This window comes from Mustela lutreola, chromosome 8 (genome assembly GCF_030435805.1).
Source record: "Mustela lutreola isolate mMusLut2 chromosome 8, mMusLut2.pri, whole genome shotgun sequence".
Taxonomy (NCBI): Eukaryota; Metazoa; Chordata; class Mammalia; order Carnivora; family Mustelidae; genus Mustela; species Mustela lutreola.
In genome coordinates this window covers 17,417,547-17,445,441 of record NC_081297.1, presented here as the reverse complement: position 1 = coordinate 17,445,441, position 27,895 = coordinate 17,417,547, and the positions used below count along the sequence as shown (strand labels likewise).

The window sequence follows — 27,895 nt, the reverse complement described above, 5'->3', positions numbered from 1 at the left end:
ATTTTTTATTTTGAAGCATGTTTAAGAAGTCTCATTTCTGCTCAGTTGATCTTCAAATGCCAAATGGTGAGTGAAAAATCAAGTGCAGCCTGGTGTGGACTTACATAAGATGAAGAGTATATTTGCAGTGCGCTGAACGCTTAACTGAAGGTCATCGGTTACCAGATGACAGTAAACATGAACTATGACTGCAGCGATGACCCTGAAAGCGCATTGTTAGCCATCATTGTCAGAAAGTAGGAGAAAAATACGGGCAAAGTGTTGAGGAAGGATGGGGAGTATGTCACAGAGCGAGAAAGAGAAGAGAGATGAGAAAAATATATTTGGAAAATGACAAAAATAATAGAATATTATTTTGCTAATTATTTCACCACCTTTTATGTCAGTCTACAGAACCCTTGATTACAAAGGACTTCGTCAGCATTATTTTTAATGAATGTTCCTGAAAAGCCAAAAGGGAACGTGTTTATCATGTTTTAATAATAAAGACCCAGTTCCAGAGGAGAGGTATCTTGGAAAGCACTGATTTAGTGCAGATATTTTAAATGGAAACTTGGTCCATCAATGAGGAGAGAAGAAATAAATATTCTTTCCTAAGTGTATAAGGAAGACATTAAAAATAATCACATGATCATTTTTGTGCTACTATTTAGAAGTTTAAACTCGGGTTCTCACTTGTGTTTTGCCTTAAGAGGATCCACTGAGGGGCTGGGTGTGTGTCTGATAAATGTGGTCAAATAACTTCAAGGGTCATTATGTCAAATGGCAAGAGTCATGCGTGGGCAGCTCGTGCCTCAGAAGCCTGAACTCGGCTGAGAACACTGATAATCCCGCCAGACTTTGGGGATGTTGATTAGGGAGTGAGTGACACGATCAGATTTACACTCTCAAGGTATTTTGGAAGCAGTTTCAAGAAAGGGGATGGAGATTTAAGAACACAGGCAGAGAGGAAGTGAACCTAAGAAAGAAAGACAGAACCCGTTCGGAAAGAAGACTGTTCCTCAAAGGTTCAACAGCCTTGGGCAAGCGGAGGCCTGAATGAGTGAACAAGCAGCAGGTGGGAGAAGAGAACTATGAAGGAAACGCAGTTGATGACTTTCCATGATGGGAGATGGGATGGGGGCGGGGTCTGCCTGGGGCAACCAAGTTGGCGGTGAGCCATTCCTGCCGCCATGGAATAGGAAACACCTAGCAGCTATGCGGAGCAAGGTGCTAGATATAGGGCATATTGAATCGGAGGTGTCTTGAGAGGCACCCAAGTAGATGCTTATGAGCCAGCTGGATATTTGGCGCTGGAATGTGAGAGTCCTGGGCTCCATATACAAATCTGGGCATTGTCAGCTTATTTGCGTTTTCCATGTGGATAAAATTGCCTTGCAGACATGTCCAGGGCTGAGGACTAGAGGCTGGGGATTTGAGATGGTCTTATTCTGGCTGCTGCACGTTGCAAGAGTTAGTGATAACCTGGAGCAATCTTGTGATATGGGAGTGGTTGGGAGGACATTCTACCCCAACACGAGGGCGACCCGTAAAGCCTGGGCTCCCCAACTTCCGGTGCAGAGCTGGGGCCAACCAGGACGAGTGACCTGGAGGGCGCTTTGAGCTTCATATGAAAGAGGCCCAATGCGTAGCTGGACTGCCACAAGAAACAGGCCGCCTCACCAAGCAGCAAGCTTCGGGTCCCTCCGCCAAATGGGGGACAAGGCAGAGCAGAGTTAGGCTGAGAAGCAGAATTCTGGGGTTTTCCTGCTGCTTTCTACTCTCAGGTTCTGGGATAGCAGGTGTACTCCTACCAGAACAGAATACAGCAAGATTTCAGCCTAACAGAAAATAAGTGGACTGTCCCTATAACGGAGGGTTTGAGGTTGTTTTTTTAAAAAACAGATTTTTACAAGCCTTCTGGTTTTCAGTTTTCATTTTCTGTCTTTATTTACCTCCATTACCCCATTTCTCTCGGAATTCTCCTCTTTCTTCCTATGGCTCTCCATAAGAGCCTGTCAGTAACAAACTCTGTTTTTGTCACCTCAAAAATGTCAAAGAAACCAAGTAAGAAAGAGAAGAGCAAGGAGAGGCAGGTCATGCAACATTTCTTTGAGCCCTAATGTCTTTTTTTTTTTCTTTCTTTCTGTTCATATTATCTGACATTATCATTTCATCTCCAGTACTGCCTGTCGGTAGCTCTCTGCTCTGCCCCCTCTGCTGCCTCAGAGCTGCCTGTCCTTCCTGTGGGCCCAAGGAAGCTGAGAATGCCCTTCCTCTCCTCCTAACACACACACACACACACACACACACCCTTCCTTGCATGCTGAGCACAGCCTGAAATCCCAGAAGTAGGCACTTCATTAAGGGAATCCTCCTGCTAAAACACGCGCCATCTTGGATGACGCATCATTCCAAATTATTACTGGTCTTCTATCCCTTGTGTGAATGAATGTTACATCTGTTTTAGAGCTGTGTTGTTGTTGCTTTATGTGGGAGATAATCCAAGGATGTTGAAGTTTAAGGAGGCGGAAGGGGAAGATCCCAGGGTTACAGGCTTGGAACCTCTCTGCTCCTTTACTGCTGGTCTTCAAATACCACCACTGCATGTCTCCTAGGACTTGTGCCTCTGGTAAGAAGACAGGTTACCAACATTTTTCCAACTTACTTTGAGTGTATCCTGTCTAGTTTCTTCTTCCTCTCCTTAATTGTCACCATGGTGATTCGCTTCACTCAGAGCTATATTATTTATATTTATTGAACAAGTCCTCTATCTGATTATTTTATGCTCATATTAATGTCTCTTTCATGGTTTCCCTAGTGATCTGAAAATCTGGTTCTGTCCTAAATCTTAGGCATTCTATCCATTCTCATTACTATGCTTATTAACCAACCTTAATTAATAAAAAAAAAGAATTCTGAATGGTCATTACTAAAAATGGTCTACCCTCTAAGAGAAGCCTGGGAATTCTTTTCTTCCAGGAGATATTTTCCATGGGGAACCGCCTGTGGGAAGCAGGGCCCTGGAGGGCAAGTCTGGCAGTGAGTGGGATCTTATCCACGTACTGGGGTCATCAAGACCTGAGACAAAGATCGGTAGCCAGCTTGTGATAATTACTCCACACGAGCATACCTGGCCCATGAGTGAGTAACAGGCTGTGTGCTTATTTTACTACTGAGCTCATCTGAAGATTGATACTGAGTAATTATGCCATGTTTAATCCTGAACTCCCAGCATCTACTGCTTAGAGAACTTACTGATATTCAGCAGTTTAGAAACATAGGGGCTGCCCCATTACTTGGCATGGCTAACAGATATACAGATACATTTAAATTGTGGTCATAAAGAAATAGCACTTACCCTAGGGATTTGTCATCTGAACCTCTTCCCTGAGCCCGGCCAGCTCATCTTGTGTTTCTGGAACTGAAGGTCCAAGAACCTTGAGATGGTGGTAGGCAAACCTGTCTTTTTCTCTCTCAGAGAACTGTTTCTGCCTCCTGACCACTCTTGACCATTCTAGGAATATTTGTTTCCTTCTGTCCAGAGTAGCTCTTTTTGATCCCCGCAACAACTCCATGTACAACTGAAGCTTAGGAAAGTTAAATGCTTTATCTAAGGGTCTCAAAACTGGAGAATTGTGACGCAGACTCGGGGACCTTTGTCTCCAGCATCCATGCACTCCCTTGCCCCGAACAATAACATAAAATAAATGCCTGTTCTCTTCACTATGCTGAGAGAATACTAGGGGAAAAATTAGAGGGACTTGACGTCTTGTGCATTCAGAGATTTTTAAAAGAAAAGGATGCTATTGTGCTCTCAGACCTAATAAGCTAAAACCACTATTTAAAAACTAATGCCAAAAATACTATTGAAAGAAGGTTCAAATGTAAAGTACTAGGAGAGTTAAAGGAAAAAAATGTCATTTAGGAAAGATTTGGCTCAAGGGATTTGAATTGACCTTGGGGTTTAGGCTGGCAACAATGACCGAGGAGAAGCCCAGATGGCATGGTGCTCTGGGGACCCTGAGAAATCATGGCATCTGGAGAAGGAAGGAGCAGTCAAGTGGGAAATCTTCTCACAACATAACATAGCTTGAACTTACACCAACGACTTTCTAGGATTTCTCTGTAGCAAATCCATTCACTTTAGTTTTTTTATTTTTTTAAAAGATTTTATTTATTTATTTGACAGACAGAGATCACAAGTAGGCAGAGAGGCAGGCAGAGAGAGAGGAGGAAGCAGGCTCCCCGATGAGCAGAGGGCCTGATGCGGGGCTTGATCCCAGGACTCTGGGATCATGACCTGAGCCGAAGGCAGAGGCTTTAACCCACTGAGCCACCCAGGTGCCTCCATTCACTTTAGATGGCATTATTTCTCTCTCAAGAAAATTTTCACATCATCACATTCATCAGTGACGCTGATCGGTGGGCAAGTCCTGGAGCCCTAATCTCAGTGTTTCCCCCACCAGCTGAGTGACTGTGAGGTTTAGAGTCGAGGCACAGTTTAGGGGCAATGGGAGAGCAGCAGTGACCCTTGATCCCATGGCAGGTGATGGGGGGCGGCGTATGGAGCTATAATAAGGCCACAAGGCAGCTCTGGGCAGCAGAGTTGGGTTTGGGCACACTCTGTCCACGGTGTGTCCCCTGGCACACTTTATCATATGGCCACCTCTTAATCATTTTCTTTCTCTATGATCAGGATAACAATCTCCATTTCCCTTAGAAAATAAATGGGATAATACCATCCACTCCCCCGTGGTATTATATCATCATTAAAAGGAAGTCAGATAAGCCTATTTAAATACAAAGAAGGTATCTGATTTTCCCAGTTCTTTGAAATACTGACACGTGCTTCCTGTAAAAGATCTACGGTTGATCTTGGATAAGAAATTACCTATTCCACAGCGGAAGGTTTTTTTGTACCTAGAAATTCAGTCATTGGCGAAGGGGAGTGTGGCCCCCGACACAGGCTGTAGGTGACGTTTGGGACAGTGGCACATCCACATCTGTATCCCCATCACCCACAGACATGGCCCCCTGTAGCCACGTTTGCATCTGCAAAGTCAGGGCCCACCTGTAACGAGATGCTCACATAACAGATCTTATTTTCTGAAAAGTTAGACTTGGATCTAAGAGATGGTAGGACGTTTCTCTTGGTACATCAGCCAGAACATCCTGGCATATCCGCACTTGGCTCAGTGCATAGGGAATCAGATGACGTAGTTTATAGGGAGAAAACATTAAGAGATGTGCAGAGAAGTGGAGTAGGACAGACAGACGAGGCTGCTGAGTCCGGACAGTCTCTGTGGCCCTTCATGCGTCCTGTGTGTGTCTTGAATGCCATACCCTCACATCCTGTAAGGTCTCCCTTTCGTTTAAACAATTGGGAGTGGATTTCTGTTACTTAAAATCAAAAGGTCCCCAATGAAATAATCCTGATTTCCAAGACTTCTTTCCCTTTCTGATTTGTGTTGAAGGCTTCCTGTAAGTGTGTCAGACCTGGTGAAATTTTAGCCTAATGGACAATGAAAGCAGGATCATTTCACTAGTAATGGCTGCTGACTGAGCCAGCTTCTTCCAACTCTAATACTGTAAGCTGTTTGTTTGTTTATCTGGTCCTCCTTGGTCAGTGTTTAGCCTCCGTTTTACTTAAGAGGATGGAGGAGGAAGAAGGGACACTCTGTCCTTGGCATGACTAGTATTGTTCAGTGGCCCATCTGTTTACCTAAGTCATTAAAGGGCCTTCCAGAAGCAGCCAATCCTTCCTCAAGCGTTAGGTCAGCAGTCTTGATTAGAATGAGCGCCAACCACCCATGAAACTAGAAGCTTCCCCTGTGATTTAGTGTTACAATAAAACCTCACTAATTAACCATAATTGGGAAGAAATGCTCATCTCAATTTTCGGATTCTAAAAGAAGCAACATTCTCATTTCTTCCAACTTTGCATAGTGATTTAAATTAGGTTAACCAAGTATACTTGACTTAATGTATAAATAAAAATTATTTCTAGATAGCACATCAACTTAATATGTGCATTTTTGGTATGTAAATGGTCTTCGGAACAGCTTGTTCCTTCAGGCAGGCAATTTCAGCATTCTGCTTCTGTTCTTAACAGTATTAATAGTTCAGAACGTGCTTTTCCCCATGGAAAAAACAATGATTAACTTAATCTTAACACTTGTCAAAATTACTTTTAAACAAGTGGGGTCTGAATTGCAGATATTATTGTTATTTTTGGATCAATATGACAATGATTGGGGGAACAAATGGTAGGAGTTAGAGTGTCATGAAAACCTATTTTACAGCTTCCTACGTCTTTCCCACGGATTTACACCACGGCTGAAAACAAAGTGATTTAAGAATCTAGTGAAACGATTGTGTGGTAGATATATGGAAAATGACTTTTGCACGTTTGATAATGCTGGGATCTTTAGGTCCTGGATCCAAATTCTAAAGAGATGAGGGAACATGCAAAGAAGCGTGACAGGGTGTTGGGTGCCCCGGATCATTTCTCCTGATTGTTGATTTGCTGTTTGTGAAGTCTAAAGAAAATGAGCTGGGAAGCCAGAGCTGGTGTTGTGACTAGAGATGCCTTATACAGCTACACTCATTTCAGGTATACGGGAATATCTTTTTAGATCGCCTCACGTGTGCTGCATTGGGCTATAGAGACACAGAGTTTTTGTTTTCTCGGGGGAAACGGGGAAAGGGTCTGGCTCACACGGGCCATTCATCTTCCAGAGAACCCCCCTCCCACCTGGTTCCTCTCCCTTCCTGTTGCACTGGACGCTTTCAACTTCGTGTCTTGCTTTTAACCTGAGGCCGTGAAGTCGTGTGCGCTGTCTAGCAGGATGGAGCGTGCCTGAAAACTAAGGCAGGTTTTTTGGAAACTGTGTGCATGCCTGTGTTCCTTTCAGCAGAAGTAGAAGCTGCAGCCTTGCAGAGGTACCCGGAAGTACCTCTTTGACTTCCTGGGGTCAAGTCTCCTAGCAGCGTGCCCTTGGCAGATCTCCCAGGCAGTCAAGATGGGACTAAACACGGCATGAACACTGCCAGTTAATAAAGAAGATGAAAAGACACTTTCTGTTGTGGAAGGCTGTGGTGCTTTGTTCCCACTTGTAGTTCAGCCTCCGGACAGGAATGACTGACGGCCGTGGGTAACTTCACCCCCAGGAGTCCATCGTGCTGGCCCAGGGCACCAGCCTTTGTCCCAGTTTTCATGGGCTTCGACATTGTCGAGTGTGTCTTGCCATTGGTTTGGCACCTTTGCTTCCTTTTTGCAGTCTTTCATCTTACATATAAGTAAAGCATTGTGAGATGCCAAAATCAAATTTTTCTAAAGATAAATGGGAAAGAAGCAGGAGCTGCGACGGCGGGGTGGGGGTGCGGGGGGGGGGTGGTTTCCCCTCACCCCTACCCTCCCGTCCCATGCCCTTGCTGTTCCTGTGGTGCCACAGTCTGTCTCTGTGCTTCCCTCCAGTGGTGGCCTCCTGGTTCACAGCAGGCACGTGGCCATACAGAGCTCTGGGTGTCACTGCCTCAGTTCTCACCCAGACCCCATTACTGACTGTTGGTACACCCTCAGGAAAACGACCACATCTCTCTCAGCCTTGGTTTTACAAAAAATAAAATTAAATAAGAGGAAGGGCTCAATAATCACTAGCTGGCTTCTTGGCATGAGTTTTAGGGCACTCTGTGGACCTCTGCGTGTCCCGGGAGAGAACCAGTCTCCATGTCTTGTCTAGCCCGTCTTTGTGAGAGGGGGATAACGCTTTACGTTTTGAAGCATATGGACGCACGTCTCTCAGGATTTTATCCATTGAATGTTATTTAAATGATGCTTGCTTAATAGGTGAGGTGATAAAGTAAATTGACAGTCGAATGTAACGACTAGTAGTTGCAACAGGAAAAAGTTTCAGCCATCTCGATATAGGGGAGAGGAGGTGAGAGGGGTCGCAGCTACCGTGAGTTTCTGCCTTATGCAGACGGTATCGTTCACCAGGCAGGGATCTCGAGGGAAAGCTCTGTGATGTGTCTGTAGGCATGCTTCATTTTATTGTGTTTTGCCTTATTGTACTTTGCAGATTTTGTGGAGTTTTTTTTTTTTTTTTTTTTTTTTTTTAACAAATTAGAGTTTTGGCGAAATCCTGCATCCAGCAAGTCTGTTGGTGCCATTTTTCCAACAGCATTTGCTCAACTCATGTCTCTGTATCACATTGGGGTAATTCTTTCAATATTACAAATCTTTCCAGTATTATTATATTTGTTATGATGACCTATGATCAGTGATCTTTGATGTTACTGTTGGAATGGTTTCAGGACTCCAAAATGAAATGATTAAGTTAAGCAAAGAAGGCAAGTCAAAAAAAGCCTGGATAGGCTGAAACCCAGACCTCTTGCCTCCAGTTAGCCAAGTTAGGCATGCGAAGGAAAAGTTCTTGAAGGAAATTAAAAGTTCTACTCCAGTGAAGACATGAATGGTAAGAGCGAAATAGCCCGACTGCTGATAGGAAAAGAATTTGAGTGGTCTGGAGTTAAAAGATCAAACAAGCCACGCATTCCCGTTAGCCAAAGCCTCATCCAGAGTAAGGCCCTGCCACTCTTCAAGAAATCTTTAATTCCGTGGAGACCAAGAGAGGTAGGGAAGCTGCAGAAGAAAAGTTGGAAGCTAGCAGAAGTTGCTAAGTCGTTTTAAGGAGTCGTCTTCATAACATGAAAGTTTAAGGGGAAGCATCAGCAGCTGATGGAGAAGCTGTGGCAAAGTATCTAGAAGATCTAGCTAAGATCATTCATGGAGGAGCCTGAACTAAACAACAGATGTTCAGTGCAAACAAAACAGCCTCCCAGTGGAAGAAGATGCCATCTAGGACTCTCGTAGCTAGGGAGGAGAAGTCAATGCCTGCCTTTAAAACTTCAAAGGAGAGACTGATGCTCTTGTTAGCATCTAACGTAGCTGGGGACTTGAAGTTGAAGCCAATGCTTCTGGACCATTCTGAAGATCCCAAGAGCTCTTAAGAATTATGCTAAATCTACTCTGCTTATGCTCTGGAAATGAAACAAGGCCTGAATGACAGCACGTCTGTTCACAGTATGGTTTGCTTAAATATTTTAAGCCCACTTTTGAGACCTACTGCTCAGAGAAAGAATTCTGTCAAAATATGATTGCGCGTTGACAGTGCACCTGGTCATGCAGGGGCTCTGATGGAGAGTCCCAATGAGATCAATGTTGTTTTCATGCCTACTAACACAGCATCCATTTTGCAGCCCGTGGATCAAGGGGGTAAATTTGAATTTCAAGTCTTATTATTTATTATAAGAAGACTTATAAAAAATAGATACTTCTATGACATGTCTTATAGAAATCTATTTTGGAAGGTTTTAGCTGCTATAGATAATTCCTCTGATGGATCTGGGCAAAGTTAGTTGAAAACCCCCTGTAAAGGATTCCCCATTCTAGAAGGCATTAAGAACATTTGTGATTCATGGTAAGAGGTCAAAAGATCAACATGAACAGGAGTCTGGAAGATGTTGGTTCCAACCCTCATGCATGACTGAGTAATTCAAGATTTCAGTAGAGGACAATAGCAGGGGAGCTAGTATTAGAAGTGGTCCTGGGGCACCTAGGTGGCTCAGTCAGTTGAGTGTCCAACTCTTGGTTTCTGCTCAGGTCATGGCCTCAGGGTCATGGGATAGGCCCCATGTCACTGCAAGAGTCTGCTTCTCTCTTATCTCTTTCCCTCTCCCTCTGCCTCCCCCTGCCCATCTTGTTCTCTCTCTGTCTCTGAAATGAATAAATAAATCTTTTTTTAAAAAGTGGAGCCTGGGGGCACCTGGGTGGCTCAGTGGTTTAAGCCTCTGCCTTCGGCTCAGGTCATGATCTCAGGGTCCTGGGATCGAGCCCCACATTGGGCTCTCTGCTCAGCAGGGACCCTGCTTCCCGCTCTCTCTCTGCCTACTTGTGATCTCTCTCTCTCTCTGTTAATAAATTAAAAAAAAAAAAAAAAGTGGAGCCTGAAGATGGACTTAAGTGGCTGCCATCTCATGATAAAACTTGAGCAGATGAGGGGCTGCTTCTTACGGATGAGCAAAGAGAGTGGTTTCTTGAGATGGAAGCTCTCCCTGATGAAGATGCTGTGAAAATCGTTGGAATGACACCAAGCGTTTAAAATACTGTATAAACTTCGTTGGTAAAGAAGCATCAGGGTTTGAGAGGATCGACTCCAAATTTTGAAAGAAGTTCTGCTGTGGGTCAAATGCTATCGAACAGCTCTGCATCCTACAGAGAAATCATCTGTGAAAGGAAGAGTCTGTTGGTGCAGCAAACTTCATTGTTGTCTTATTTTAAGAAACTGCCACAGCCAACCCAGCCTTCGGCAGCCACCACCCTGATCAGTCAGCGGCCATCCACATCAAGGCAAGACCTTCCATCGACACAAGAGTATGACTTGCTCAAAGTTCAGATGATGGTTATCATTTTTTTAGCAATAAAGTATTTTTAATTAAGGTATGTGCATTGTTCTTTTAGACACAATGCTATTACACTACAGTATCATATAACTTTTCTATGCACTGGGAAAGCAAAGAATTTGTTTGACTTGCTTTATTGTGACATTGACTTTATTGTGGTCATCTAGGAGTGAACATACTATGTCTCCAGAGTGTGCCTGTTTTCGAGGACCTATTGAGTGTGCTTTGTCCACAGAACATCTAAGAGAGATGTGTATCTTGAGGCTGGGCCTCAGGAGAGAAATCTAAGAGCTTGTAGGTTCTAGTTAAGAATTGTCAACTCTTTATACATGCCATCCGTCCTGCCTGAAACACACTCCAGCTACCTTCACGGTTCACTCCCATCTCCCTAAGATCTTGGCTCAAATGTCAGCTTTGCAGGAAGACTTCCTGGCCACCTAATTTTAAGTGGCAAATGCTTGCGACCAAAGCCCTTCTTGTTCATCTTGTCTGTATCATATTTGTTCCATATTACGTAGCATTATCTAAACTACTGTATATTGTACTTACTTCTTTGTTTTATTTGACTTACGATACCCTACCTATTCGCGTGTATGCATGCTCCGAGCGGTCAGGGACTTTGGTCTGCTTTGCTTACGTCTGTATCCCCAGCTGCTAGCAGGGGGCCTGGCACAAAGAAGCATTCAACAAATAGTTTCCAAGTGAGAAGATGAGTCCTTACGTATGCCTGACGCTAAGTACTTCCCATGTAGCATCGCAATTGATCTAGGTGAGAAAACTAAATTTAGATGTCGCTGTGTAGTTAGTAACAAGAGCCAAGAAAATGAATGAGATCTGCAGGGAGAGTGGTTAATGAAAAAGAGAAAAGGACCTAGACAAAGAACTAAAGCACATCATCCTTTTAGACACAGGCAATTGTGGAAATGGACCCCACATAAGAAAACAAGAAAAGCCGATCAGAACAGGAGGAAAAACAGGCTGCTGTAGGGCACACAGACCAAGAGGGAGGAAGTGTCCAAAGCTGTTGGATGCGACGGAGAAGTCGGCTTAGGTAAGGAGCCCAGAGTGATTGAGGGAGATTGTGTGTGTGGTCTGGCCTCCTTTGTCTGCTGCACCTGGTCCAGATTCACTGCTGACAAGCCTCTTAACCAAAGTAAGTGTTGTTCTGTAATAACTCATTATGCCATAATAACTTTGTATCTCGAGCTGCTCGGACAAAGCATATTGCAAGGATGTAAATGGCACAGTTTACTTTTAAGCAAAAAGTAGATGATTGGTATACAGTTCAGTGGTGCCCAGACTTTGGAATGTCGTGAACTGATAACATTTGAGGGGGAGAAATGGATCACTGAAACATTAGACGCCTCGCAATCATCTAGTCATTGTGCTCAATCCAGAAATATTAGTCCAAGTGCTGGGAATGAATAAAGTAAGTATCACTTAGGAGAGGGGTGCCTGGGTGGCTCAGACAGTTAAGCATCTGCCTTTGGCTCAGATCATGATCTCAGGGTCCTGGGATGGAGCCCTGAGCCCCACATCGGGCTTCCTGCTCAGCAGGGAGCCTGCTGCTGCCTCTCCCTCTGCCTGCCGCTCCCCCTGCTTGTGCTCGCTCCCACTCACTCTTTTTCTCTCAAATAAATATATTTTTTTTAAAGAATCATTTAGGAGACATGAAACCCAGACAGCAAGATCACTTGTGTTGGTTTGGTTTGTGGTACTCAGTGCGAGTCAGAAATCTTTTTGGAAAAGATATGACTTCAGTCCTTTGCCACCAGCAACTTGCCCCATTGTGGACACTGTGACTTGCCCTGTCGCTCCATTTGCCGCGAATCACTTTCTGAAAATCTGGATCGAGGCAGAGAAAACAGCTCTCCGGGTGGTGACAGGAAGTAGTCTAAAAAGTTTTTAGCACCTTTGGTAATCTTCATCAACCTCCCCATCCCACGCCACAAGTAAATACACCATCATGCAGTTGCAGTTTTAAAAATATGCTCATTAGGTTACTTTTCCGGCAAGTCCCTTGGCTGCCCTCACTGTTCCCTACCTTACCCCCGCCACTCCTCCCCTGCCCCAGGACACACACACACACCTGACACCGGGCAGGTGAGTCTCTGAGATACGGTGTCTGGTGCTGGTTGTTAATAGAGTAAAGCTTTCAAGGAGGGGAGATTACTAAAAACAGGTTGGAAGTAACTTTAAAACGGAACTTCAACAAAGGAGGCTTTTTTCCCAGGGCCAACTCTGCCTTCGGCGGTTGAGCAAATTAGGCATTCCTTTTGCTTCTGACAGTATTTCAAAACTGGATAGCCTCCCTCAGTTATGGAGGAAACAGAAACTCATTCATTATCAGACTGACATTAGCCAGAATATTTTAATGTCAACAAAGACATTTGAATGATTGTTAGCCTAATTATTTCTTATATCCCCTTTGGAAGTTTCCCTGTGTACAAGATTTTAAATAAGGAGTATGTCCAGATTGATTCTTTTTTTGTTCCCCTAAGAATCCCAAATTCTATCAAGGATGCATTCTAATTGAACTTGGAATAAAGCTTTGGTTTCATATTTTCTGGCTAATGTTCCATAAATGTCATAACTTTGCTGTTTAATAGGGAGTGTGTTTTTATGTAATAGATATGCCAAACATTAATGAAGGGAAGAAGAGAGAGAATGAGTGAGAAATGCCAGCTCAAGCTTAAAGACATCAAAATTAGCAATAAAAATGGAAGTTTCTTATCCCCGGGAAGGGGAGGGAGATTGTCACAGATGTAAGAGCAGACACAGCCTGATCCCCGCTTCTGGTTTCCCATGAGGGCCTCTCGGTGCCCTTGACCCATGTCACGTGTTCAACTGCCTCATGCCTGGTCCCTTCATGGGTCCCTGGGGACTGTGGTGCTTCCTCACCTAAGTGGCAGTGAGGTCTCCTGTGGGTGCGAGACCCACAGGCCTGGGTCTTCCTCATCACCCTGCTCCCCAAGACTTGGGTTAGAGGCCTTAATCCAATTTGGAGATTTGTGTGGGATCTTCATGGTATCCAAACTCAGTAAATCTGTTCCTCTCTAGATGAAAAGGTTTAATAGCAAGTGTCCCTTAGGGTGGCAGATAAGAGTCATCCTGATTTAGTTGGAAGTATGAGTCTTAGAAAATTTTCAAGAAATGTAGTTTTATTAATTGGAAAGATGTATAATAACTAGGGTCAGGTTAAATCTGGGCCCAGTGGCCGGTCTTTCAGAAGCTACTTAGACACATCTTTGAGAATAGTCTATTTTTAATATATTGTTTATATACTTTTCTGAAGGTGTGTCTCAGGTAAGGATTCTTAGAACGTCCTGTCTTACAGTCTGGGCATTCCTCCACAGCTGGATGTTCTTTGTGATTTATTAGGTATTCGGTATTTATTTCAGTTGTAAATTTTACATGCTATCAAGTGATTCTCACATTCCTTACCAAAAGTGTCCAAATATATGACATTTTCTGATGGTTACATTGGACCCCAAGTTTTCCCTGCTCTCACACTGGTTGGGCAAGCGTAACACGTCTTTGAATGAATGAGTTAGTGAATGAATGAATGAATGAATGAATGACCAAAGGCCAGAGAATCAGTCCTCATTCTGTTGAGTTGGCTTCACTTTATTCCATGTGCAGACAGAATTTTGAATTCTGACCGTCTCCTTCATGCTACCTACAGAGGCTCATTTGTACAATCTCAGCCCCTGACTTAGTTCAGGATTTGATAACTAAATACCAGAAATAAGGGAAATCATTTCTCACAGTTCTGGAGGCTGGAAGTCTGAAATCAGGCTGCCAGCAGGGTCAATTTCTGGTGAGATCCCTTTTCTCGGGTGCAGACGGCCTCCTTTTCATGATGTATACCGCACGCGGCGCAAAGAGCAGAGAGCCCTCTGGGGTCTTCTTTGGAAGGCCACTAGTCCCATTCATGAGGACCCAACTCTTATGACTGAGTCACCTCCCAAAGGCTTTGCCTAATACCATCACCCTAGGGCTTAGGATTTCAGCCTAGGAATTTTGGAGCAATGCACACGTTCAGTTCCTAAGAGCCACAGAGGAAAGCTTATTACACTATACTCAAGGGTTTTATTCCATCCTGGCAGTCTTCTTGCTCACGGTGACAGATCTCAGCGCTTTTTTCACATCTACACATTTAGAAGTGAGAAGGTGACGAGCTTCCTGACTGCACGGGGGTTAGAAACAGTATGTTGTGAGTGGTTTTCTCTATCAAGCCAGAGCTGTGTTGAAGCTCCCAGGGCTTCCCATGATAGGATAAAAATGGAGCAGAGCAGCTACTGGGTTCCCGAGCCAAGGAAAGGGACTGCCCACTTCTAACAAGGTGGCCCCAGTGTCCTTTTCCTGGGCTCACTCATCCGTTTCCCATTCCACATCCTGCAGGAGCTCTGAGGCTGTGTGGCACCAGATAAACTGCAAGGGTTAGGTGGAGAATGGGTTTTCCCCTGGAGAGGGAGGCTTCTGGCTTTGGGAAGTCAGGAATGCCAAGCTTGAGGAGTCATTTTCCAGCCTGTGATCTTGGCTTCTGTGTGTCTGAGCACTGTCCTGGCCGCTCTGTCTTTGCCTTGTTCTCTGTCTCTTCTATCAGGAAGACCCTATTCCTTCACTGAGATCCAGTAGACTGAGAATGCTTTTTTTTTTTTTTTTTTTAATGTATTTGACAGAGAGAGATCACAAGCAGGCAGAGAGGAGGAAGCAGGCTCCCCACTGAGCAGAGAGCCCGATGTGGGGCTGGATCCCAGGACCCTGGGATCATGACCCGAGCCGAAGGCAGAGGCCTTAACCCACTGAGCCACCCAGGCACCCCTGAGAATGCTTTCTTAAACAGGTCTTCTCTAGATTTTCCAAACAGAGCTAATCTTCCTTTTCCTCTGCCCCTCCCCCCATGTCACAAATCACACTGGATTCTAGTCTCTCCTTTCCGATCTCTTCCGGAGAGCATCTGTGGGGACGGACGGTAAGTGCTTCCACGGGAGGAACATCTCTAATCCACACTGGGTCCCCAGCCCCAGTGTGGAGTGGCTGTCGAGAAGTCTGTGAGTGATTCAAAATCAGGCAACAACTTTATAATCGCAGAGGCTCTTCCTAACATTCTTAGCCCTGCTTTAAAGATGCTAAGTAGCCTAGAAGGAATTTCTCAAAAGTACAAGCAAATTTATTTATAGAATGGCAGTTCTGTGATGTATAACATTGTGGCTGGAAAAAAAATCAAAACAATAACCAGAAGTCATTAAAACATTAGTCACCTGTGTAGATTATGTCTGGATTCACAGCCCGACATGCCACCTGCCGAGTATTTCCCTGATTATATTAGACTTACGACTGTCTCCAAGCCTTTTTCCAAAACCAAGAAATTACGTTTCCTGCCTTTAAACGCCTGGCTGTTTTCGGGTACACTGAGATGAGATCCCCACAGCAAGTCCTTTTGTATGCAACTGTTCCACAAAACATTTATTTGTTCCCGTGAGTTTTTAAGGTATTAAATCTGATATCTGACAACTGACTGTGTGATTATCAGTCTTGGCTCACAAATTGCTCCACTGCCTATCAGAATGAGGCTTTCTAGAATCTGAACGACTGGCTGAAGTCATTTCAGATATTCCCTGGAGGTCTTAAAACCATGATTTCTTCAACAACATGCTCCGCACTCTTGCATTGTAATCATTTAAACGAACACAAATGCTGTTTTCTTATCATGTCATGATTGTTACCACGACTTTCTTTTTCTAAGAGTAGAAAAAAATATCTGTCCTGCTCCACTCAGGAATGAGTGGGAAGTCACAACTTCTAATTACCAGGGGTTAGTGTCAGGGGCCATAGAAAGGAAACGCGTGGATGTTATCTAGAAGGCTGGCGAATGTGCCAGATTGCACAGAGTGAGGGGAATTCTCATGAGCGTGCATCCCATGCACCAAGTCTGGTGCATGCGCAGGTGTTGTGACCTTGGGGTGTCTGCTGAACTGGGGGTTATTTGGGACACAGAGATCATACTTTGCAAATAAGTGTGTTTTGGTAGGAAATAAAGCAAAAATACGTGTGTAAGTAAATACTAACAGTCCGCTGAACTGGGAGCGTGGCTTCTTGTCCTGAGCGCCTGCCCCATCCCGGCTGGCCGGACAGAGGTGAGGACTGCCTCCTCCCCACACTGACCGGCTCTTAGAGACCAACACTGGCCTGGTGTCATCACAGGACACTGTCTGGTGGGGTCAAGGGCTTATGCAGCAGGTGGTTTGAATGGTCTGAACTTGTCTCCCACTGTCCTCTATGAGGTCACGTTAAGATCAGACTAGGGCTTCGAGAGGCTCCCTGCTTTCCTGTTCTCTCAGTAAAATGAAGGGGCTACTTCCTTGTCATCCAAAGCCAGTGTCTCCTGTCCTCACAGAAGCCTGCTTACCCCTCCTCCCACTATTATCTTTATCTTCATCCCCTCCCCGTCTGCTTTCTCCTTCCTGCCCTCATTAACCATGAGCCAGTCTTTTTTTTTTTTTTTTTAAATCTTTGCCAAACCCTTCCTCCCTTAACCTGGGGGCCACCTCCAGCTGCAGCCCTGTTCACTCTGCATGTCAGCCAGATTCCTCCAAAGCCCTGCTTTCACGTAATTCCTGTACCTCCTTGCCTCCCTCTTACTTTTTTTTTTTTTTTTAAGATTTATCTATTTATTTGAGACAAAGAGAGTGAGAACATGAGCAGGGAGGAGTGTCAGAGGGAGAGAGAGAGAGGAGCAGACTCCCCGCTGAGTAGGGAGCCGCGCTCAGGGCTCGATCCCAGCACCCTGAGATCGCAGCCTGAGCCGAGAGCGAGAGTCAGATGCTTAACCAACTGAGCCACCCAGGCACCCCACCCCCCTCTCACTTTTAACCATCTCCAATCCTGTTTTGATCCTACCACCTCACCAAAATCACAAAATCATTAAGACATTGGTGATTAGAAAGTTGAACATAGCCTTCCTGTGCAACCCCGAAATTGCACTCCCAAGAGAAATGAAAACTTTTGTTCAGACAGCACTTGCTTGCGAATGTGTATGACGGCTCCATTCATGGTCAGCAAACACTGAAAGGAACCAACATGTCCTTCCACTGCTGAACGGATAAACAGGTTGTGGTTAGAGCTGCACAATGCAGTACCACTTAGTAGGGAACAGGAACGAGCGAGTCACGTAGGAATCGATAATAACATGAATGATCTCTACATAGAGTTTGCCGGGCCCCAGAGGCTGCATAATGCGTGATTCCATGTATGGCATTTTGAAAAAGACAAACCTCTCAGAATGGAGACAGATCAGTGGTTTCCTAGGAGTTGGGGAGAAAGATTGAGTTAATGGGACAGCATGAGGCAACCTGGGGGGACGGGGGAGATAGAACTGGTCTGTATCATGACTGTGGTGCTGGGCACATAACTCTGTGCATTTGCCAAAACCCAGAGAACTCTACAGCACAGGTGTATCTTGCTATTTATAAATTTCTTCGAATAGCAGCTGGGATGGAGGGGATTCCCCCGAGTGGAATCCAGACTAACACATGGAGACGTGAAATGTACACATGATTTCCGGAGCTCCACGGGGCTTCGTGCTGCCTTCAACGGCATTTAACAGCCCGGGCCTTTGGCACACTCTCTTCCCTTAGCTCTCCAGATAACACCTCCTCCACTTTTCTCCGACTTAATTAGCTTCCCCTTCTCATACTCCCTGGCAAGGTCTTCCTTCTCTACTCACCATTCCACCTCCCAAGTTCTCCCTGTCAACCTCATCCCCCCACCATGGTCACAATTATCAACTATTCCAATGAATCTCCAATATGTTTCCCCACAGGGACCCCTCTTCTGAGCTCCACATTGCCATATGCTCCCACCTGTTGGGGGAATCCACTGTGAACTGAACTATCCCAAACTCAGCTTAGCATCCAGGGCCCTCAGCTCAATAAAGACCAAGAACTTGGCCATCTTCCTTAACCTGACTCTGTCTCTCCTCTCCCTGCCCCTCCCTGCCGCTGACCACATCTCACGCTCTCTTGAATCGTCTGCTCCTTTTCCACTCACTTCCACGGCACCACATTGGTCCAAGCCACCACCAATCTACTATCTATCCCGCAACACTTCTGTTTGGCCACCGGCAGCATCTTCTTCCAAACGTTTGCGCCGTGCAGCTGGGGTGATCTTTCTAAAACACAGTAAGTTGCATTCCTCTGCTTCAGACCTGCCTGTGGTTTCCCATTGCTTTTATAATGAAGCCCAAATTCCTCAGCGCATCCTACGATGGCCCTGGGTGACCTTTGGTCTTTATTCCCTACTGTGCTTCCCCGCTCTCTGCATCCAGCTCCGCCAGCCTTCTTTCTTCCCATGGATGCATCAGGCTCTTTTCTACTTCAGGCCCTTTGCATATGCTGTCCCCTTCCCCTGCCCAATAATCACCAATATTTACCTGGCATTCAGCTTCAGTGTCATTCCTGGGGAAGCCTCCCAGGATCCTAGAAATAGCTTTGCTTCTCTCACTGCATGTTTTCATAGTTTTTCTTTCTGAGAATTCATCTTCAATATCCAACCCCCTTCTCTAAAACAGAAAGCAGGAAATGGACCTGGCTAGTTCATGGCTGTCTTCCAGGGCTAAGGGTGATGTGGAATACATTGCAGGTACGTACTGAGTCAATATCTTTTGGAAGGAAGTGACAACCGAGTTAGTAAGTTTAGTAAAACACAGCACAATGCATTGTATATGGGTAATGGGGAGTGATTGAAGGCATCAGTGCATGCAAAGTCCAGGAGAAAGCGTGTTAAATGGTATTGGTTTGGCAGTCATGTGAAGGGTGGGTTGGGGACACCTAAAACGTGGAGATTATCGTGGGATAGGCCAGGCATAGAGCCGTAAGCATCAGGGTTAGAATGGTGACAGTAGGAATGGAGGGGACAAGTATATATAGGATTTCATGACCAGTTATATTTGGAAATGAGAAGGGAAAAAAAGTCAATTCAGAAATTAGGGCCTGATGATTTGTGAAATAAAAATAAATTAAGAAAAGTGAGCTGGGTTGCAAAGGAAGCTCATGATGTCAAGTCAGTATCTTGTCATGGGGACCATGAGACTTAACGCAGAAGAATTCTAAGTGGCCGACAATACAGAAGTCGTATTTCAAAGACTGTCTGCATACCTTTTTTCCAAATCAGGACCATCTGCAAGGGAAGCTGAAGTGAAATTGTTATTTATGTAGATCGTCTTTCTCTGCAGGTGGTCTCCTGGTCCTGGGGAGGGGGGCAGGGAGCTGTGTGAAGCCAGACCACATTTCACACACAGTCATGGCCATAGCGCCACTGGGGGGTCTGCCTGGGACCCATAAGCTGCGAATTGTCCTATCCCAGGGCCATCATATGTCTTCTGCTTGCACTCCCCTCGAGCTGCCACCCATCCTTGGCAGAGATGACCCAGAATGAAGGACGGTTAGTCCCAGACAATAATGCAGTGACGTGTGAGTGTGTAGCTCACAGACCTGGTAAACTGCTTTTCTGAGCAGCTGTCAGTAAGGCGCATGGGAGTCTAGGACTGCAGGAGAGTTTCCAGAGATGGGTCCCGCTGAGGGGCTGAGATCTCACCCACGCGTGGAGGAGATGGAACTGTTTTCGCCTAACTTAACTGATCAGAAACGTAAGAGGGGTTTTAGACTCCAGAGCATAAAAGAAAGAAGATGGTCTGAAATACGGGTCTCAGGGGAGTGGGGGTCGCAGCAGCAGCCGGCGCTCTTACGGACGGGAGCCATGGGGATGGCCCTTCGAGGTCCTCTCCTTGCCTGCTTTGCGCCAGCAACCAACCTGCCAGGTGTCTGTGTCTTATTTCAGGGGTCTTCAAACCTATTAGGGTGTCTTCAACAACCCCACCAGGATTCAGGGGTATGAGGCTGCTGTTGTGGTAGTCACATGGGTAACAAGCCCAAAGTTGTTACTCTAGTTGGCCAATAACTTCTGAGGGCGGCAGGTGCACGTCTGTCTCAGGGACGAGAAACAGAAGGTTTCTCTGCACGTGGCGGCCTTCTGGGTGAATGTTCGGATGGAACCCAGAGAGAACTCTCCGTAACTACCAGTGCTAAGCTGGGGAGGCAGCCACAATGCACTCCTAATTTGGACAAAATTCACTCCCCCCCAATATATGCCATGCTTTCGGCCCGAAAATGATAAAAAAAAAAAAAAATCAGCAACAAAATAAACATAACCTGATGTTGCCAAACTATAGTGTAGTCCTTCTCTAGACAGATCCTCAACTTCTACTATGAATAGGATGGCTTTCAACTCAGTATCTTACATAAGGCTAGCACTTAATCTATGAAGCGAATATTGCTCTTAGCAAGTCTGTCACTTAGTTTGTGTCCTGGCCCAGTTAAGAAAGTTGCCTTAAAGGGAAGAAATACCATTAAATCTTCTCTTCCCAAAATATTCTTTAAATATATTAACTCTTGGGCACCTGGGTGGCTCAGTGGATTAAGCACCTGCATTTGGCTCAGGTCATGATCCCAGGGTCCTGGGATTGAGGTCCGTATTGGACTCCCTGCTCAGTGGGGAGTCTGCTTCTCCCTCTACCCCTCCCCCTCATTCTGCTCTCTTTCTTTCTTGCTCAGATAAATAAGTAAAAATCTTTTTAAAAATATATTAGTTCTGAAACAAAGGGTATATTTCTAGCTAAGTGCAATTTATAGTATTCAGATGTCAATTATCCCTGATATTTTGCTTTTTCATTTTCTCCCTTTTAGTGTCAGTTTTAAGCCAACTGTTTCTCTGACATTCTCTTCATCAAATGGCCCAGGAAAAGAACATTTCGGCTAGGTAGCCCTGTTATTAGCTGCTCCAAGAAAACACGTGCAAAAAACATGTCCAAGGGACCTGGTGAATGTTTAGTATCAGGAACTTCCTGGCCATTTGGTTGGACATTTTAGCCCTTCTGACAAACATTCTTGAAGGTTTAATGGTTTTTCTTTTAAAAAAAAAAAAATCCACATAATAACTATTATTCAAAAAAACTAAAACAAACAAACAAAATGCAGTCTGTCCAAACAAATCACAGTAAAAGCCAAGGTCAAACTATGGTCACGGCTTGGCCAAAACAGTCAAAATAGCCCAAGCAGCCCCTGTGTGTTATTAGCATCCGTTGCTGCAGAAACCGAGCGGACAGGATGCCAGGGGAGGAGCCGCCTGGCCGTGGGTACACTGTCCTGGCTCAAGTCTCTGCTGCTTTTCCCTAATGGTGATTGTAGAATGTATTTGTGACTTACTCATGAAATTCTCTGACAAATATAAATACTGTACAAAAGTTTTGTTAAAATTAGTTTTAAGCCAGGTCCTTGGGCAGCTCAGTCAATGGAGAGTCTGTCTTGGGTTCAAGTCATGGTCTTGGGGATTTGGTATCGAGCCCCGCATGGGGCTCCCTGCTCAGCAGGGAGTCTGCTTCTTCCTCTCCCTCTTCCCTTCACCCCTGCTCGTGCTCTCTCTCTCTCTTTCAAATAAATAAAATCTTTACATACATTCATACATAAATAAAATGAGTTGTAAGTATTTGGCTCCCCTTTCTGTGCATGTTGGGGCAACAGGCTCCCTGCTGAGCAGAGAGCCCAACGTGGGGCTCGATCCCAGGACCCTGGAATCATGACCTGAGCCAAAGGCAGAGGCTTTAACCCACTGAGCCACCCAGGCACCCCAGTCACAATAGTTTATTTATCTTAGATGTTGGAGTCCTTCTGTAAAATGTGATTCATTCAGGCAGCAGGGAATGAGCATACTCAATTAGTGAGCATGGGATTTCTTTTCTGGGTGATGAAAATGGTCTGGAATTAAATAGTGGTGGTGGTTGCCCGCTTTGTGAATATACTAAAACCTAATGAATTGTACAGTTGAAGAGGGTCAATTTTATGATATATGAATTAATTATATCCTCATTTTAAAAAACTTTCCAAAGGTATACAGCTTGGGAAGGAAGAAATAAAACTCTTTGTTTTCAGATGACATGATCATCTATACAGAAAAACCAAAAGAACTAACAAAAGTCTTAGAATTAATAAGCAATTACAGCAAAAATGCAAAGTCTATTGTTTTCCTCTATACCACCAACAAACAGTTGGAATTTGAAATTTTAAAAAAAATCACAATGCCACTTACCATTAGCACTCCAAAAGTGAAATTCTTAGGTATAAACCTAACAAAATATATACAAGGTCTATATGAAGAAAATAACAAACTCTGATGAAAGAAATCAAAAAGGATAAATAAATAAAGAGATACCCCGTATTTACAGACAGGGAAATTCAATCCCTTCAAGATGTCAGTTCTTCTCAATTGAGCTATAGCTTCAGTACAATCCAAACCAAAGTCCCAGCAAGTTACTTTATGGATATTCGCAAACTGATAAAACTTATATGGAGAGACAAAAGACCCAGACGAGCCAACACATTACTGAAGAACATTGGCTACAGCCTGCCCTTAGGACTTACTAGAAAGCTACAGTAACCAAGACAGTGTGGTACTGGCAAAAGAAGAGACAAACAGATCAGTGGAACAGAATAGAGAGCCTGTAAATAAACCCATATACACAAAGCAATGGATCTTTGACAAAGGAACAGAGGTAATACAATGAAAAAAAAAACAAATGTTGTTAGGACAACTGGACATCCACATGCAAAAAAATAAATCCAGACACAACCTTACATCCTTCACAAAAATTAACTCAAAATGGATCATAGAACTAAATTTAAACTGCAAAACTATAAATCTCATAGACTGTAACATAGGAGAAAATCCATATGACCTTATGTTTGGCAATGGCTTTGTACCTACAACACCAAAGGTGTGATCCATGCAAGAAATAATTGATAAGTTGGGCTTTATTAAAATTAAAAACTACTGCTCTTTGAAAGACACTGTCAAGAGAATGAAAAGACAAACCACAGACTGAGAGAAAATATTTGCGAAAGACACATCTGATAGAGAACCATTATCCAAAATATACAAAGAATTCTTAAACTCAATAATAAGAAAATAAACAACCCAGTTTAAAAACAGACAAAATATCTGAGCAGATATCTCATCAAAGAAGATACACAAATGGTAAAAAGTGCATGAAAAGATGCTCAACATCATATGTTGTTAGGGAACTGCAAAATAAAACAATGAGATGCCTGACTAAACCTGTCAGGCTAGTTAAAATCCAAAATACTGACAACGTCAGATGCTGGGGAAGGTGTGGAGCCACAGGAACTCTCATTCACTGCTGGTGGAAATGCAAAATGGTACAGCCGCTTTGGAAGATAGTTTGACAACCTCCTGCAAAACTAAATATATTCTTACCATACAATCCCACAACCAAACTGCTCAGTGTTTTCCCCAATGAGCTGAAAGATTTTATCTACACAAAAACCAGATGCTTATAAGGTGTTGGTTCATAATCGAAACTTGGAAACAACCAAGATGTCCTTCAGTAGGTAAGTGGTTAAACAGTGGTATATCCATGCAGTGGAATATTATGCAGCAGTGAAAAGAAAGGCACTCTCAAGTGGTGAAAAGACATGGAGGAAACTTAAATTTTACCAAGTGTAAGAAATCAATATAAAAAGGCTGCCTAGTATATGGTAACAATTATATGACATTTTAGAAAAGGCAAAACTGTGGAGACCGTGAAAACATCAGTGGTTGCTAGGAGCTGAAGAAGGGAGGGATGAAGAGGCCGAGCACAGAGAATTTTTAGGGCATCGACTCTATTCTGTATGATACGATAGCAGTGGGTGATCATACGTCTGTCCAAATGCATAGAATGTACAACACTGAGAGTAATCCTAAATGTAAACTGTGGACTTGGAGTGATAATGTTGTGTCTGTGACGCTTCATCAGTTGTAACAAGTGCCCCATTCTGATGTCACTGTTGACAGTGAAAGAGGCCAAGCATATGGTGGCAGGAGGTGTATGGGACCTCTATACTTGATGTTCAGTTTTGCTGTGAACCTCACTACTCTCAAAGTAAAGTCTATGAAGAATGGATCCATACCCAGACAGATCCATACCCATTCAAGCCCCGAATTACTTATGAGCTGACACTTTTTATTCGCCAAAACAAAAGTCTTGTGTTTTTAAGCTTGATTTTTTTTTAAACATCAGAGTGCTGCCTGGAATAATCACAGGGGCTTCCCTAGGACACATTCCTATCTGTTTCAATTTTGGAATAGTTTTCTTTTCTTTTCTTTTTTTTTAAAAGATTTTATTTATTTATTTGACAGAGAGAGATCACAAGTAGGCAGAGAGGCAGGCAGAGAGAGAGGAGGAAGCAGGCTCCCCGCTGAGCAGAGAGCCCAACGCGGGGCTCGATCCCAGGACCCTGAGATCATGACCTGAGCCGAAGGCAGTGGCTTAACCCGCTGAGCCACCCAGGCGCCCCTGGAATAGTTTTCTACTTGGAATTTTATGAAGACACCAAAGGAAGTGTTGGCAATGACTCACCTCCTGCAACCATAGGATGACAATTACACTCATTTTATTTTATAGTTGTGTAAAAACAAATACACATGGCCAGCTAACTAGAGTACATCTACGAAGTCCTGGGTTTGGGTCCCAATTGAAATTCTAGGGGCTCACAGAAGAAAAAAAAATACAAATCCAAAAAAAAATAAAAAGTAGCAAGAGGAAACCCAAGAGAGAGTTCCAGAAAAACAGGCTCAGGAAACACCAGGGTGGTACAAAGCATCATATCCCAGAGAACACTAGTGGACAACAAAAATAAAAAATGGTGTAAGGGTCAGCCAGATGGAGTGGGTTCAGGAGAGGGAAGGGCAGATGGAGTAAGGATTTGTGCTCAGAGACATTCACACCAAAGAGGGCAGCTTTTTAATGAACCCTTCCTTCAGCTTATCCCATAGATGAGGACAGAGCCCTTGAGAACGGCGAGCTAGGACAGATGGAGATAGGCTTCTAGTTTCCTTCTGCCTGAGAAACCAGTAGTGTCTGCTCTCATCGAGAACCCAGACTCTTTCCATTCCAGCCCCACTGAAGTCTGGTTGCAGCAGACACAGGTCTGCCTGTCGCCCCCTCAGCCCAGCTACATTGCTTCTGTGTGGGAGGGTCTGATTTTGGTCTTCAGCAAGTCTTTCTGGAATACCTGCTACGTTGCCAGTACTCTTCTAGGATATGGTGGTGAAGAAACAAAGAGAAGGCTAAATCCCTGTCATCGAGGGGCTTTCAGCCTAGGGTGGAAGGCGTGGGGGTCTTCAGGCCACGAGGCACATGCGCATCTGGAAAGCTTGCCCTGGGCAGAGCCCGGGGATGGTGGGGGGGAGGTGCACGAGCTTTGCAGTGCAGAAGGACGACCTCTATCCGGGCAGAGAAGACCTTCCCAGGAAAGTGGTGCAGGACTGAGGCCTGGAGGAAGCATAGTAGGGTTCACTAGGAAACTGGAGACCAACTCTTGGCCCAGAGAACATGGCGCCACAGTTTTAACAACATCCTCGTCACCCATCAGGGGATGGCAGTTGATATAACCTGCTCTTTGTAACCACTTCAGTACATGAGGGTGTCCGAGGTGTTAGTGATCGATCTATCATTGCGTTTTGCCTCCTTGGTAACAGAACTCAGGCTCGTGGCTGATGTCATGGCATCTGCAGAAGAGATGCCTTTTTTTTTAAGCCTTTCTAAAAAGTTATGGCTTTCCAACTACAGCCCAACCAAGGAGATATGTATGGTTTATCGCAGAACTTCAGGAAAGCATCTTTAAAGCTGGAGGTGGGAGTGGAGGGAGCCAAGAATATCTTCTTCCCTCTCTCCTTCCTCCTGCCTAGAATTCAGATCTAATGGTTGGAGCTCCAGTAGCCTTTTTGGACCATGAGACAATTGGGAATCCAAAAGCCCTCTCTCAAGATACTAAATTATAAAGACAAAGTACGACCGTGTCCCTGATTGTGTGGCTCTCCCATTCAAGCCCCAAATTGCCTATGAGCTGACACCTTTTATTTGCCAAAACAAAAGTCTTGTGTGTTTATGCTCCAGCTATGGGGGTGAGGACTGTAGTAACCTTTAACTTAATGAGAAACAAGGAAATAGATTGTCATTGAGTATCCCAGCTTGTCTTGCCGTTCTGTTATCAGGTACTCAATGACAGATGACAGCAGAATCCATCCCAACCTCCTGTGACCAGTTTTCATTTTTTCTGCCTTGATGTAGAGAAGAACATCAAATCCTTTCGAAGGGTCCACCCAGCTCTTTCATCTGTCCTTGAACAGTATATTTTTGCAAGCGAACATCTTGCCACATCAGAGCTCCCAGCAGTAGTGAACAACATCCCAGCTTTTTTCCCCTTCCAACTCATACAAGGAAGGAAGAGTATTGCTTAGTGTTTCAAAGGGGGAGGACAGTACGGGCAAGGTGCTGGCTGGAAAAACAGTGTGTAAGTTGCTTTCTGCTAGTCGTGGAGCTAAAAAGTAACAAAGAAAAAAGATAAAAAATTAATGGTCTGGTCACATATTCCACGATATAGGAGGTGGTGGAATGGATTTGTCCAAGCAAAGACGAGTCTGGGGCTCATCTAGGAGCAGGTCCAGAGTCTCCGCATACCTCAATTACCCAGGGAAGCAGGAAGAAGAGAGAGAAGAAGAGATTAACAGCCAGGAAGCCTGCAGGTGTCAGATTTGACCTCTCATCTTAAGGCAGGCAGAGTATTTTAACTCATCTACTGGGTGTGAGCAACTTTGTAACTGGGGAGCCAGCGGGGGGGTGAGGGGGTGTTGGTTATATATATATATGAAATCACACATGTTCAGAAAAATAGTAACCTTGATTGAGGCAGGGCTGGAAATGCTAGGATTACCCTATGGCCAAAAATATTTAGGTGGCAAAAACGGATAAGGACATCTGACAGTCATGTTATTAACTGCAACTCAATGACTGAAGGGCTCTCAAGATTAGAAAGACATAGCGTTTGGGTAGTAAATAAGAACTGGAGGGAAAAGAAAAAGATGTGGTATTTTTAGTTTTAAAAGATATTAGCAAAATGCATCTTAAGAATTTACTGCCCAGAAAGTGTAGCTTAAATCCATGGTGAAATAGTTGAACAAATATTAAGAGAAGAGTAACCTTTAAGCCAACTAGAGGTTAGAAAAACGAGGAGCAGAAATCATGTTTTACTAATTCAATTGCTTTTTTATGGAATGATAAAATTAATGGACAAGGAGAATGCAGTGGGTGTAATATATCTGAACTTTCGAGAAGCCATTATTGCCATGTCACTGAATTTTACTCGATAAGTCAATTCAGACTTGCCACAATCTAAATATGTTCCCTAGATTAAAAAGTTGATGAAAATCTGAGCAACACCTAATGAGGAATGATGCGGGAGACTTGCGAGAAAGTCAAGTGCTCTCCAAACTGGCTGTAGCTTGAATTTCACTTTGAAACTTTTCTCATTCATGATCAGAGGTGGCTCAA

General features: G+C 44.2%; 1 long non-coding RNA gene across 1 annotated transcript in view; it reads left to right on the top strand.

The window, feature by feature from the left end:
- The window catches only part of LOC131838160 (uncharacterized), a 349,742-nt gene that overhangs the window by 318,226 nt on the left and 3,621 nt on the right, over positions 1 to 27,895 (top strand). Inside the window, exon 4 of the long non-coding RNA XR_009356507.1 lies at positions 11,352 to 11,497. This is a non-coding gene — a long non-coding RNA (uncharacterized LOC131838160). The remainder of the gene's footprint in view (positions 1 to 11,351; positions 11,498 to 27,895) is intronic.